General features: G+C 46.6%; 1 protein-coding gene across 1 annotated transcript in view; it reads left to right on the top strand.

Moving 5' to 3' along the window:
- LOC119397333 (protein dissatisfaction-like) overlaps positions 1–15,938 on the top strand; it is a 332,205-nt gene that overhangs the window by 303,698 nt on the left and 12,569 nt on the right.

The raw sequence follows: 15,938 nt of genomic DNA, 5'->3' as shown, positions 1-15,938 counted from the left end.
GCTCTCTGGTTGTCACACCGCTTTCTCTGAATTCGCTCTCCCCGTTAACCACGACAGGTACCACAAAGGTTTGTTTAATCATTGATCATGGACGTTAGTCGTCGGGATGGAGATGTACCACCAAGCGTCAACGTGGGCACATCCACGTTAAACGGTGCTACAGTTGCCAAACACCAATAGACATTCTGCAAGCTCTGTTATGTCAATTTAGATTAAACATTTGACTACTTCTCTGAGGACACGTTTTACTTTCGTGTTATACCGATTCTTATCACGGAGGGATCCGCCGTGGTATTTAAAACTAATTTTCTAAATATTCGGAGAACCGGAAGTAAGTGCGGGACCGGAAGTGCTTGGTAGAGAAACGAGAGTGTCACTCCTTGCTCCTGCCACTAATATGTGATGGTAGAGTACAGCATGTGTTCCCCAAAATATGGTGAAGGTTTAAAGCAGCGTGTAAACATTTATGGGAGAGCTTAATGCAGCTTTCCCTGCATATACAGTCCTAACGCAGACTTCATGCGAATGGAGCCAAAGGCGGCTGTGCAGTAGTACCTGCTAGCTATCTCTCTGTAACTTCAAGCATGCTCCGGAGACCTGCGTTAATCTCAAAGAAATATTTCCGCAAGTTTTCTAGAAAAGAACAATACCCAAAAAATCTTTAAAAGTACCTCGCTGCCGCTGCGTTACCTTTAGCATATTCCTTGCTGTCACTTAAGACAGCAATATAAACTGAGATTGAAGACGAAAAATTTGATGAAGGAAAAAGCTGAGCGTAGCCTGCACTACTCGCGCAGGGATAGATAGGCTAAACAGTAGAGCTGATCGGCAACTTGCTGGTCATGGCCTTTCATATAATAGTTGATATGGGTTTAACGTCCCAGAACCACGATATGATTATGAGAGACGCCGTAGTGGAGGGCTCTGGAAATTTCGACCACCTGGGGTTATTCAACGTGCACATAAATCTAAGCGCACGGGCCTCAGGCCTTTTCGACATCATCAAAAAACACCAGGCCTGCGCTGAAACCGCAGCACAGTCACAGCGAAAGCTAGAAGAGCGGCGTTTCCAGAGCCCGTTAAGCTCTCTTGGGGCTACAATACAAGTACACTAGAAAGGTACCCACTACGCCATAAATCACAATTTTTGTGAAGTTGGGAAGCACCTACTAAGCCATTATTCGTCATTCTGCGGAGAAGTGAGGCACCAGCTACACGTCTGTAAGACACTATGTTCACTTTGTTGACGCCATGACTGATGACGATGAAGAATTATGGCTCGGCCCTTTGTAATGGGTTGGAATCTTTAAACGGCCCACCAGTTATGTAATTTGCATTGGGTGACGCCCGGTCGCTATTTCCCTCTCCCGTCATGCTGTGTAACATACGTTGACGTGGGAGAGAGACGGGGGGGGGGGGGGGCGAAGAACTTTACTGAGACCCCGAGGAAATGGATCATGAGCCTATGGGCTTCCTTGGCAACCAATACAAGTGCACTTGCGAGGAACCCACTACGCTATAAATCATTGTAATTTTACTGAGACCCCGAGGAAGTGGATCATGCGCTTATGGGCTTCCTTGGCAACCAATACAAGTGCACTTACGAGGAACCCACTACACTATAAATCATTGTAATTTTTGAGAAGTAGGGCAGCAAGCACTGTGCCATTTTTCGTCATTCTACGGAGAGCGTTGGTACCTGCTAAACGCATGTAAGGCATTATGCGCACTTTGTTGATGCTGTGCCTGATGACGATGAAGAATTATGGCAGAGCCCTTTGTAATGGGTTGGAAGCATTCAACAACCTACTCGTTGCGCAATTCGCATTGTGTGACGCCTGGTTACAAAATTCGCGTTGTGCGACGCTTGGTGTTTCTTTTACTCTTCTACCACGCTATATTGCATATGCTAATGTGGTTCCTTCCCGACATGAAGCATGTATAGGACCTTTTTGCAAAGCAGTTTCAAGCACCGGCGTGGCTCAGAGGTTGAATACCGGGCTCCCACGCAGAGGGCCCAGGTTCGAACCTCGTTCGATCCTGGAATTTTTTCTTGTTTCGTTTTTTTTTCTTATTTCGAGCGATACTGGTTACGGACACCGGCGGCGGCGGCAGCGGCGGCGGACAACTACGGCGCCAAAAACGGCCGGTGAAATGATCTCATAACAGCTTTCGCTGTAAAATGCGGCCGCTGCGGCCGGGATTTGATCTCGCGAACTGCGTGTCAGCGGTCGAGCGGTCCTGGACTTTCAAAGTTTTGCTAAATTTTTGCAAAGTTTTTCGAGGTTATGCTAGGTTTTGCAAAGTTTTACGAGGTTATAGTAAGTTTTGATAAGTATTTCGAGGTTATGCTAATTATTGCTAGGCATTGCTAAGCTTTTGGTTAGTTTTGCTATGCATTGCGGAGTTTTGCTTTGCATTGATAAGCTTTTGGTATGTTTTGCTAGGCATTGCCAGGTTTTGCTAGGCATTGCTGAGTGTAGCGATGTTATGCTAAGTCTTACTAAGTTTGGTAGGCATTGCTAGGTTTTCGCTAAGTGTTGCCAAGTGTTGGAAGGTGATGCCCAGAGTCGCCAAGTCCCACTGTATCACTCTAAGCCAGCCTTCAGTTATGGCAGGTGGCCCCGTAACAGAGACGAGTGCAGTGTTGCCGGGTGGTAAACAGTAGTGCTCAGCTTCAGGCCAAGACCTGCTAGGTGCTGATCAGCTCCGCTCTGTCTCTAGCCTATAGCGCCACTAGAGCAAGCTACGCCCAGCTTTTTTGAGCCAAGTAGCCAGCCTTGCCTCGCTATAGGGCTAGGAGCGCGATAGCGTTGCGAGCGCGAAGCTGTGCACAGATGTACCAGGGGTTGCTAGGCAACGTGACGTGACGTCATTGCTCCGCGATGTGTCTTGTCCCTGACGGACGGACTAAAGCTCGGCTTAAACAGCTCTGCTGTTAAAATTGCCGTGGTTGAACGCGCTTAAAGCAGGTATGTCGAGCTGCAGCTCGGTTTCGCGCGGCACAGACGCGGCTCGGTGACGAAGGCGTTCTTGGCGCAAACGCGCTATTAACTTGAATGCAGTCAGCTGTTCTGGCGTTGGTGGCACGAGAGAATGACGTTGAGCAGCTGTTCGTTTTCGAGAACGCGTCGCATTTGCGTTTCGCTGAATGTTTTTTATCGGCATTGCGATGACACGTGATGCGCGTGAAACAAAACACGTGATCAACGCGCTGAACCAGTGGAGAAACGTCGGTGCAAAATTCATCGGGGACAACTTTGAACCATCTCACGGGCAATTTGTAACCATATCTCTACGAAGCTGATGCAGCTCAGAAATGTCAGCGCCGCAGCTCAGAAACGCTGGCATGACCTTCGCAGAGCTTGAAGGTCAGATTTACGGAAGCAGATGTTTTGGTTTGCATGTGAAATGGGAGAGCTATTGTTCTAAAATCGGGCGACATCATAAAAGATTCAGACATGCGTCAGAAGAAATGTGAAGATGCGACGTAATCATGACGTCGCAGGTTGCCTAAATTGGTGTCGTCGTCATGACATATGGTGACGTAATGACATGGAGTCGTCGCTTGGTTAGAGGTCGATCGTAAAGCACTGTCATAGCATGTGAGGTGCAGCAAGTTTCTGGGTGGGCTCCAAGGATCGATACCATCGAGTGAGAAGAAAAAGAAGAAATGCTTATTCAAGAGAACAATTGAGTTCCTAATATTGGGTTTATTTGCAATAAATTGATGTACTTGGCTGAAGACCATGCAGGTGGACAAGAAATGCAAGGTGATAGCTATGAATAGTAGCGCGGCATATTCTTTCCTGAAAGCGTGCATGGTCTCTTCATCGCACACTAAAATATGTATCTTCCGGTCAAGCCTTACGCATCTACTGCTCTAATACAAGTCAAATGCTACGACAAAGATTGAGGATCCGTTCCACTCTGTGAAGGCGGATGACTAGCGAAGCTGTTTATAGCACACGGCAGAGGGGCTACACAGAGGAGGCCTGTTTGGTGTCAAAGCCAGATTGTCAATGTGCCCATCCACGTGCATGAAAGCCAGACTGTGAACGTACCCATCAACGTTCGAACCACTGTGCAGAGTCTACCGCGAGTCCGCGACACATCGACAACGACACCGCCCCGTAGATTGTTCGCTCCAAAACATAATCTCGTGCCTTCAAAACACGAAGTGGGAAAGCCAGCTTATAGAAACCAACCTTACGGCCATTCCCTTAAAGTTGGCTTCACTGCTGAACGTACGTTGATGCTTGGGAAGACATTTTTGTAGCGTTAGCTACACTGGCCTAGCCGAGCCAGTTTCGCGTGGCTCCTCAAGAGCCATTCTGCGCATGCGCGAGGATCAGTGATGTCACGCAGCTGGCGCATCGGAGCCGGCACCTTCCGCGCGCTCCGCCGCTGCCGCGCGCGACTCGCTGCCGCCGGTCTGCGCTTTCCAGAGGAGTGACGTCGTAGCCGAAATAGACGTACTAGCGCCAGTGTGCGCGCAGCTATTCGCCTTCGCTGTGCAGTCACCGTCTGACACTGCGCTGGAGCCGCTTGATAGCGCCTCTGACTGGCGTTTGCCCATGTGGTTTAGCCATGGAGGAGTAAAGCACGAATGCTGCTCAACGGCGGAGAAGAGCGGAGAAGCTTAACACATCAGATTCCGAAGTAGTTGCCTGGCAAAATAAATATACATGTGCCACATAATATGTATACCATGTGTGTGTCATTGGAGCAGCAGTAAGCATGATAATCAAGCTAATGCTAGACAATCAGGAAATCTAAGAACAATCAGCTGAACATTTCCTAGCGCTACGTTATCCTGGCATAGCCGAGCTAAGCCACTGCAAAATTTTTTTACACGATTGTGTTTTATGCCGGGGTCCACCAAGACTTTCGGGCCGTATTTCTGTCACAGAAATAACGTCCAAAAAGAAGCACACGATCAGCTGGCAAAGGAAAACGTTCCATCAAAGGGTGTCGAACCCACGACCTCTCGTTCCGGGACAACCGATGCCGGGCACGCTATCCATTGCACTACGGTCCTAAACCCCGAATACTTTACAGACGCGTCTTTTATATCTCACACTGTCCTCTCGCAGTGCTCTCGGTCGGCGGGGTGGTGTTGCCTTCTGGAAGCGGTAAAGTGAGGTAATGCATCATGATCGTCGCTTCGTTGCTACACGCCGTTGCTATTCGTCCGTCCCACTCGGCGCGTTTCCAATAGGAGAAGTGCAATATTGTCAATGCCTTAACACACCGCGAGGTGGTCACCTTAGCCCAAGCATTAGCCTCGCTCATAGCATCCATCCATATTAAAAAAAAATGAAGGACACTTTGTAAATTGGAAAGTGTGTTGGCCAAATCCTGTGGCCATTCGACTGACTATACCATGGTCTCGGGGGAATACACATTCTTGGGGTGCTTCTCCGAACCGCTTGCCGTGGAATCATCACCGGGCCGCTTGGGAGCCATCCGAATAACTCGCCTGCTGCAACGATATCGACGCCGCCGACGGACGCCACCGCTAGACGCGGCCGCCGCGTTGCGCAACAGTTGCGCAACGCGCGTTGGAAGGAGCAACGCGCAACTTTTGCTATGCGCTGCTGTGCCATCAGGTGATTGCTGAGAGAGTGTGAGGGGAGATGCCACAGGTGGCACCGTTCCAGAGCACGGACAACATCTCCTATAGGCTATATTCCTCAGCGGCGTACGGGCGCTGCCATGTTTGATCACGTTATAGTAACTAGCCTTCCCCCAACCAGTTTGTTGCCCCAGCCAACGCATTGGGTCAGCTAAGCGGTCGTGGCCGTACCACAAAAGCTGGTTCCAGTAGAGCGTAAGGAAGTCACATGCTTGCGCTGCAAAACATAGTTCTACATGTAGTCGACTCAAAGTTGATAACGTTGACACATTTGCTTTTGTTTGGTACGTACTACGCCACAGCGATAAGTGATATGTTTAATCTACTTCGCATTTATGGCGTATGCCTTTAATTGTTGTATTAGCAACCGCCTGTACATGGGGTTGCAAGCCATCATGGGAGCACTCATTGAGACGTGACCGCCCGCTTCGATGCAAACTCGCCCTTGCTACTCGCCAACTCTCCTCACAGCAATAAATAAATAGTGAAATAGGCTATCGCTCTGTCTCAGCTCACGCTGGAGAAAAAGCGTCAGGTATGCTTTGTATCTATTATTGAGATCAGCTGTGTTTGTTTAGCCATTCCTGCTAAGCCTTGTCTCCGAAAATATGAGGATGTATCTTCGAAACATAATATTTATGTCTTTTTATGTGTATTTTAATACGCATTTTAATAAACGCTATAAAAATCACAGCATATCCACGGAGTGAATGATGATGAGTGGGCGAAGCTGCGGAGGTTCATCGGTAAATCGTGAATCTTCCGTGAATTCTGCCCAGTACATCATCACCGACGAGAGATCGGGCGCGTTTATACTAAAGGTTCGATGAGCTATGCCGACTTGCAGCTCACTTTAATTTTACATGTACGCTGTGAATTTTCATTGTTTAGAAAACCATTGCTTTAGAAAACATCTGGCGTCTTTCGTTAAGCAGCCGGCGTCTTTTCGTTTTGCTTTAGCAACATCTGGCGTTCTTCCGTTTTGCTTTTAGAAAACATCTGGCGTCTTTCGTTGGTTTATTTCATCAATCAACGGCGTTTGGAACAAAATTTTTATTGTTTAATCACGCACAGGAGAAGTCTCACCAGGCACTACCTTGGAGGTAAACAATGGCTGCTAATAGGAATGAGACACAGAAGAAGTCGGCTTTTAGCTAACACTTACACTTCTACTTCTACTAACGTTTCCTACTGGAACATGCCAATGGCTGCTAATGGGGAATGAGAGACAGAAGAATTCGGCTTTTAGTTAACGCGCACGCTGCGAATTTTTTTATTGTTCAACAACGCACAGGAAAAATTTCCCACCGGCACCACCTTGGAGGTCAAGATCTGGTACTAGCGTTACGACTGGTTACGCACTACTACGAGGGACGAACGGGTGCCGCCTTAAGGAGCTTCGCCCCTAAAAACGTGGTGGTAGCTTAGTGGGTAGAGCACTCGGCCGGTACCGTCGCGGACCCAGGGGTTGTCGGTTCAACGCCCAGCTCACCCGCGTCAGCAAAACTCATCTCATCAGCTGTTCGCGTGCAAATCTTCGAGGGCTCCGGCATAGAACATTTTCGTGTTAAAAAAGTACCTGTTCTAGAGGTTAGGACCTTTGCCTTCTGAGAGCGAGGGTACTGGAATTCAAACCTCAGCACATTTAACAAAATATTTTTCTTTCTAATGTATTATCCTTGATTTCCCGGGGAAAATACCTTGGAACATGCACCTGTAGCATGAAAAGGAAACAAGGAAAGCACACGAACAATACTTACAGCTAAGGTTAGAGAGCTCTAGCAACAATGTGAGCGTGAGATACACGAATGTTATTAAATATCGAGGACTACACAAATATGGAGCCAACGTGGTAGACGAATCAGTTTAAGAGCTCGCTGCTGAATTAGTAAATGCATATCATGCAATCACCAAAGAGGAACTGGGCATTACGCTAGCAGTCGCTTCGTCAGTCCCCATCGTGACAGTTTCACAACAGCCGTGTCGGAGATTATTAAAAAGACCATTCAGAAGATCAGCCCTTCAAGTTATTCTCAAGTGCGACTTTGAAGACGCAAGCATCCTTTGTGCACCAAGGCATGATTCCATAGCGGGGAACTAAGCGGCGCATGACACTTCTTGAAATCACAGACATAGGGCTACACCACAGCGATGTTCAGAGTACGGAAACGCAGAGGAGCGAATACCCAGATAATACTCAGAAATACTCGAGAACTACAGGAAGCAGCGACGCCTCTATCCACCTGCTCACAAAAGCCTGACTAGCGACCAAGCTGTGACTTGGAGAAGGCTCCAGGCAGACACCTATCCGCACGCACACTACTCCACGTAATGCATCCCGGAAACTTCAGCAGGAACTGCACCTACTACTCGGAGACTGCGAGCACACTGTACCATATAGCATGAGGATGCCAGAATAATCAAAGCATCACGCCCGCAGACAAACAGGGCGCACAATCAAAACCGGAAAACCAGCGGGAGGCACTGATGACGTCACTGAACACCGACAACCAGCTTCGGTTGTCTATAGGGCCCGGACTTCGGCTGCAAGAGAAGGTTGCGTGGAATAAGGAGGGCACCCAGCTCTGGGCGAGGAGAACGCACGCTTTGGTCCTAAAATAAAGTTTAATTCTCTCTCTAGTGCAGTAGTTTCTTCCACCACTGGTTACCGGGCTGGAGAGATTCCACTTTATTGCTTCGAAATCCTTCAATGCACATTAGTTCTTCTACTGATCAATAGAGGGCACTAGGAGTTTGTAAACAGATAAAATCCCGGATACAAACCATAGACAACTTCGCTGTAATAAACTACATTTTTCGTACCCCTGAAAAACTCCTGTCTGTATAAAGGAATGCGGAATAACTTATGCCTATAGCTTGTGCAAAAGCTTAGGATAACTAATACACAACTGAACACATTGTCACCATTTTTATGTTGTGTGGTGTGGTCCCTGGCATTGTGTTTGTATCTCTTATGAATAATACTGCCACAGTGATCAATTCGGATTAGAAGGTGTACATGCTTACATACGTGTAGTTTCGTCTACAGCAACAGTTGACGCGGTCACGTATATACGATAATGCCAGCAATGTGACGTTGTCCTTGCAACATATATTTCAGGTTAACGCAAACATATGTGACTTATTTAGCGGTGTGTGTAACAGTATTTGTTACATAAGTTGCCACACTAGTACAATTTCTTTCCTAACTTTAGCTACCACTGCAACAGTTCATATATAATTCCCGACTATGCTCTGCTCTTTGAGCACGTGTGGCGCAACTCTAGATAGAACATACGTATATAATCTACACTTAAACAACCAGTATCAATCTACAAAAACACCTGTATTTTTGTATGAAGATACCAGGATAAGTTTAGTGTCTGTCTATCATGCTTTTCTCTTCGACGTCGGTTTTCAGAAGGTCTGAAGTTTTGCGATGAAGATATTAGCTGAGACAAAGTGCGAATTGCATAGGGCGACAAACTTGGACGCCGAGATGAACATTACCGCGCTCCCCAATCGCAGAGCCGTAATATTAATACCGCTCTTCCAATATTTTCCTTAATATTCAACTTTATTATCCTTCGTGCCATCGCTATTCTAGTCTCCTGGGCTCTCAGTATCTCGCCTCAAGCAGGAGCACGCGTCTCGCTTCGAAGCACGAAGCTTAACTTTGCCGTGCAGGAGCACACGTAGACACAGGGCTTTTCCTTTCGAGGGAGCACGCTGCCCTTCTTCCCTACTCCCGTCTCTTCTTAACCTCCTCCCTTCCTCACCTCTTGGCGCCGGCAGCGCGAGCGCCCAAAGCCTGCTCCCCAAAAACGCGCTCGCACTTGTTGACACAAGCATCAGCGGCGACGCCGAAGGAACGGCCACGTCGCCGTCGAGGCTTTCTCGCGCGAGCGCGGGGCGCGTCGGGTCACGGGCGGCGGCTTTGGGGCACTAAGTGCCGTTGCCATGGTTTCCTGGCTGAGGCGAGAAGCCTCGCCTCCCGCTGTCTTCGTTGCTCTCGAGAACGACCCCGCGCGCTTAAGTCCAAGTCAAACAAAGACGCCCGGCTGCAGAAAGCTCGCTTTTTCACTCCGACGACGTCGCCATCGAGCACGCGCGTTGCCGAGACTTTCTTCCTTCCATGTTTTTGCACGTCCCTGTGTTCCCCTTCTTATTTCCTTAAGCGCCCTTCCTCACTTTCCTCAGTGGCGACGTTCCACAGAACTTTCCCGTCTGATCCATCCGGCTTCTTTATCTTTTTCTTTGCTTCTTTATTTAAATTTTGTGGGCGAGAAGGAATGGCGCCTCAATATTTCGCTTTTCGCTCTTGTGATAGCACATCGACTGTCGGGGAGCGCACGTGTGCTTAGTAGGCAACCGGGGCGTAAAGTATTCGAACCACAGTGTCACCGAAAAAAAGGGAAATGATTCATATTGATATCAGCAATATAAGAAATGCGCCGAAATTATTTACTTATGATTACATTATGCCTCTTGATTTCACTCTAAACATCGTATCAAGCAGAAACATGCTCCATTGGACATGACGTTCGGATTGTTGGCGGTCGTCGCATTGAAAAGCGCCACGAAAGAAGTAAAGATACTCTAAGTTGCGGTCCGCGTTATCGGTGCATGCGTGTGTTAAATGCGACTGTGCTCACTGACAAGTTCCGATACAGCAAAAATAATCTTCATTTACGCTCATGTTCTCATAACGAACGGATAGATTTAACGGAATACGTAGGAGAAGTCGCGCAAAGCTTCTTCGAAAAGACAATTCCATGACCGCTAATCAACAATTATTAGGTTTTTACGTTCAAGAAACCACGACATGATTATCAGAGGCGCCGTATAGTTGAGGGCTCGGGAAAGTTCGACTACTGTGTTCTCAGGAGCAGAATAAAGTAAATCCAACAACAACGACAACAACAACAACACGTGAGGTTCTTCAACGTGCACCTAAACTAAGTACACGCGCCTCCAGCAATTCGCCTCCATCGAAATGCAGCCGCCGCGCCAGGGATTCGATCCTGCGACATTCGGGTCACTAGTCAAGCTCCATAACCACTTGACCACTGCGGTGGGTCCATGAGCGTTAAGCTATCTCCACTAAGGTAAGGCATGCTCTTGAAGAATGTACTTGTTTAGTCCTCAAGGGCTGCATTTAGCAACCTGATAAGTTCGAGGGTGCGGGTTCGATTCCCGAGTACGACAGCCCTCTTTACATGGGGCCAAAAACAAAGAACACCCGTATGATTATATTTAGGTGCATATTAAATGAACTCCAGTTAGTTGAAATTAATCTGGAGTCGCCGACCACGGCGTGCCTCGTAACAATAGTGGTTCATGCGCGTTAAACGCTTATTAGCAATCATTATAGTTATTATGCATTTGGCAACTATTCACTTCCCTTCACAGTACACTTGGTCAGAGATATTATTCTCTCGTTTTATTGGGTGTTTGTGCACAGTATAGGTATTTCACAGCTAATAATGTGCAAATTATTGAGTGCAAGGGCACTAGTTATTCCCACGCTAGGTTTGCCTTTAGTCTTCGGAACACTCTGCTGTAAGAGCGTTGGGTACCGGATTTCTTGAAAAATCGCCTTTATCTTCTTGAAAACTTGTTTCATCACCATTTTATTTAACTGATGCTATTGTTTGTCACTGCTGCTCATGAGACGGGGAGAATTCGTATAGCGCCACAAGTTGGTAGCTATCTTCATCGCGTACTCTCCTTCATTTTAATAAAATTTTCCACCTATGGTGCCTTGACGAAGTTCTTGAAATTTGCCTCAGTGGTTTCTTGGAAATCTCTAATTGTACGCTGCATATGCATGGTGATTGCCCTACCAGCACAAGACAATGCATTTACACTATAAGCCTTTCACGGACTTAAGCAGACGCAAAGAGCGCTGTGGCCGCGCAGAACGCTTATATCCGCCTCTCATCAACAAAATGGCACTCTTGGTTTTCTGCAGTCAAGATAGATCACAAGGGTGGCGGCTTCGGCTTGTTGGAAATCCATGACACTGTATACAAACGCGAAGACACCAGGACGAGAGAGAGGACGGCACACTGCGCTAGATCACCCCGTCAATCCAATATATCAATACTAAAGAATAATAATTAATATGTGGATGAACAAATAAATAAACAACAATATTGAAGCAATAATGCACGGACGCATTGTCATATGCTAAGCTGCTTGCGGCAGTAATACACTACTTCACCGGCCGAGGAACATTTATGCTGAAAAGATGTTAATCAAAAACAGTCACTGTTGCCATCAGAGCAAATAATAGGTACGGATATAGGCAGGTCCCATCAAAACTTGTTTTAAGTTCCTCCATGGATAGCAGCACCAGCAGCAAGGCATTGATGCTCAATCATGGCTCCACAGGCATGTTTGCCTACTACATATCGGAGATGGTGGTTTTGTAGCCTCAATGTGGGAACGGTGTTTTCTTTAATCATCTTGCGTGATGATGTTTTGATCACCAGAAAACTTATTGGGTAGGAAGTCGGCACCTCGGCAGTATAGGAAATGTTTGACATTGGGAAAATCACTCACCTATAATATTTAGCTGCAATGTTGAGATTCACCGCTCACGAGCCAGGAATGTTCGTTTAGTTTTTCCATCTATTTTGGCAACTTCCGAAAATAAATTAAAGTCAGATGTCCCACAGACAAAAATGAATCAACAACCATAAACGTTGTTTTACACTTTCTGGTGTCTTCTGAATGCAATACTAAGTCAATAATGTTTGTAATGGCCACTTTTTTCAAAACAAGGCCCGCACCAAATGCGGCCAGCAATCTCAACAGTGTAAACATTTCCTTTCCTCATGACTACTAAAACTCCTAAAGTCCAGCCGGGCTAGCTGGCGGCACTAAGCACTTGCATGTAATGGGAGTCGGTGCGGGTTTGCTCGCGACGGGGCATTTCGCGATGTCGACTACGTGCTGGCGGCGGCCGACAACGTATATCGCGGGATTTGCGAAGGCATTTCCATTTCGGCAAGCCGCGTTGCCATGGTTCCCGTGTGCCCTCGAAATTGCCCAAGCCAGCCGTCACTCGCTGTCGACGGAGCTGAGATCTCACGCTAAGTCTAGGTCAAACACAGCTCCGCATTTCGCCGCTCCCCGCTTCCTGAGCGCTTGAGTTGTTGAGCGAGCTAACGGCGCCGTGTCATGACATTGCGTCCGCGGGCTTAACTGTATGTCGGCCGAAATAACGACTCGACGAGCTTTTTTTGATTGACCTGCAGCCGGAACGTGCTTTAGCCGCGAATTTATTGTGAGCGCGCTTTATTTAAACGCCTAAGCAAAGTTCCACGGCTGCAGTTGGCGTGTGTACCGTGTCCAGGGGCCGAACGACGCTGCTGTTATAAATGTTTTCCCTCACAGAATTTCGAAGTCGGATTAACGGACACCTTGAGACTTACTGGAAGCCTTTGTATTGCTGACACTGCACATCGGTGTTGGGCGTGGTATATGGATGATTTGAATCAGACAGTTTCGAACAGCAGTGGCCCCATTGCATTCTCTATGAGGTGTGTCCGCTCAAGTACATATTCAATATAGTTGTTCCTGCTCTGCACGATGGGATGTTAGCCCAAAGTTAAACTTGGAGTTATCTTGCAAGTTAGGTACGAAGGTACAACAGGTACGAAGTTAATGGTCTCTTGTGTTAATGCTCATACGAAAGCCTGAACTCTTCAACAAGGTGAAACAAACGCGACTTCAGTTTACGACTACTTTTTTCTCTTTCTGTACTGAAGAAACAAACAAAAACCGAGCAAACAAACAAGCTGAAAGAACAACGCCATCACACGCCAGGATGATTCGTTTTTGTTGAAAAATATGCTTCTTTCGTGGAAAACATATCATCGGTTCATCTGTGTTGGATTAAAAGTTGGGAGATAAGCTGGGTAGGGGTGCAGGTAAGTGTTGAGGACCATGATATTTCTGTGGATGAACACACGATTCCGGCTTCGTTTTCTAAACACGGCTACTAGATAGCGATAAGGGCAGAATACAACAAAACACTAGCCAGCCGTGCTTCAAGGTATACACGTTAAAATGGAATGATTATGTGTATCTTAAAGACGTAGTCATTACTTCCTATTATTTACCAAACGTTTTTCAATAGGCTCTATACCTTTGTCAACGATGAAATATACTGCAGTAGGAGAAGAAAACATGCTCTTCCGGGATCAAGAACTGGCATGCTCTCCAAATACGGCCACATGAAGAATCAAATGTGGGCGTCATGGATGTGTCGTTTACAACACATGCGGGTGCGCAGAATAGCCCACTTGAAATTAATTGTGGTAGACAATTTATTTACCCCCTTTACGTATTTCAATTTTCTAAAATACACGTAAAAGAACTTTGTGAATCTGACAAAGTCGATTGCCGCTGTAGGATTGTGTTCAGTGATTCTTTGTAATTGCTTATTCGCCTTACTCTTTTCTAATTTCTCTTTTGAAGTGGACCCCACGTTGTCGATTTTGTGATGATCTGTTGGTGAAACTCACGTGCTCAAAATTCTTCGAAATTACTCCTCAGTGGGCACTTGAAGGTAGACCTGTAAGCTTTAAAGCATTTGGCTTGATGTCTTTTCAAGCTAAATATCCTTCTGTGAAACGTACCAGGTATACCAGAAAGCAGGTTATCGTGTTCTTGCACGTATATATATGATGAAAAAAAAAGGGCAATTCCACTACGGTGAAGGTGGAAGCGAGTGAAACTATGACTGATGTGCGTTTGGTATGCAGTGAATATTGCTACAGTATATTGCTATAGTATCATTATTGGATATACTGAGCAAATAAAGAGACACACGCTCAAAGATCCCGGTGTTTCTTTTGCACATGGCGCATAATATCTTATCCCCGGCTGCCAACGGCGGTCTCAAAATGAAATCTACTAGTACTATCGCACTCAGTATGAGCTACATCACGCGAGCGCGTGGGCGAGCTCTCTGCAAGGTTGTACAGTGGCACCGATTGTGGCATGTTTTAGAGTTATCGGGGGAGAGTTTGGCTGCTCGCACGAGCGCGCATCGCCCCGGCTTGCTTGCTCTCTCCCTCGAAGTTATCATTTTCGAAGCTGATATCACCGCAGGGCAAAACGAGGGCGAGGGTGAAAGCAAATGGAGGCGATGTGCGCTTGCAGGGACAGCCAAACTCTCTCCCGATAACTCGAAAATATGCCATAATCGACGCCACTGTACAGCCTTGCAGAGAGCTCGGCCACGCGCTCGCGTGACGTAGCTCATACTGAGCGCGATAGTACATAAGAAACCTCGTTGTTTCATGGTTATAAAAAAAGATGTGATGCAGGTACCCTTGTTTAGCCTTACAGACAATTGCAGTACTTGACATAATAAGCGCGTAGGTTACTGCTAGTCTTCGTAATTTTACGTTTGATGGTCGTGTTGAGTACTTGATAGGGTCGTGTCAGGCTATACACCGATTACCGGCGCGAACTTGCTGTTGATTCACCTGTTTCATTATGATAGCAAAGAGCGGGTGAGAGCACTAAGGCCAAGACGGGAAGCCTAGACGGGCTCTAGGCGCACTACAAAATGAGTGTCTCTCCTCTGATCAAACAATAAAGCCATATTATGTAGCCAGCTTATAAAAAAAGAAGAAAAATTTAACATATATTTTTTCTGCCTCAGATTGCCTTCCCGGACGTAGTCGCGCTGAACATGCCACGATAAGTAAAAGTAGATTCGCGTTAAAATGCATTCACCTACTGTCAAATGAAGCACTGAGCAGGAAAAAATACTCGAGGTGTTTAAGAAGCCCTCATTTGATTACGCATCGCGCAGGCTAGTGGTCCGATCTTTCCGTACGCATTTATTTAATTCTTCATATAAAGACCACTATTTATTTATTATTGGCACTAGTACTCAATGAAAGTCTTGTTTCTCTTCCAAGCGCTTCCAGTCGAGGACTTACTTCCGGTTCTCCGAATATTCAGATAATTTGTTTTCAAAAACGAAACCAGTACATAATCTACGGTTCTGATTCAAGTTAAGAGTTGTATTGGATGCATATCATATAGGAGCATAAGTTCACTTCAGATAAGGGCCTATTTATTGTCACGATGGTTAATGAAAATTAACAGAATGAGTTCAGTGAAATGACAGACGGTTTTCTTGTGAGCAGCGGGGATTGTGGCGGCACCTGGCAGAGCAATCATCAACCACGCTTATCTTGCAACGTGGCCTCTAAGATTCGCTTCTGGAGCGCGCGAAACACAAACTAACAGCAAGGAATGCACCAGAGCA

This window comes from Rhipicephalus sanguineus, chromosome 6 (assembly GCF_013339695.2).
Source record: "Rhipicephalus sanguineus isolate Rsan-2018 chromosome 6, BIME_Rsan_1.4, whole genome shotgun sequence".
NCBI classification, from domain to species: domain Eukaryota; kingdom Metazoa; phylum Arthropoda; class Arachnida; order Ixodida; family Ixodidae; genus Rhipicephalus; species Rhipicephalus sanguineus.
Note: the sequence above shows the minus strand (reverse complement) of the source record. Positions and strands in the feature narration are given on the sequence as shown.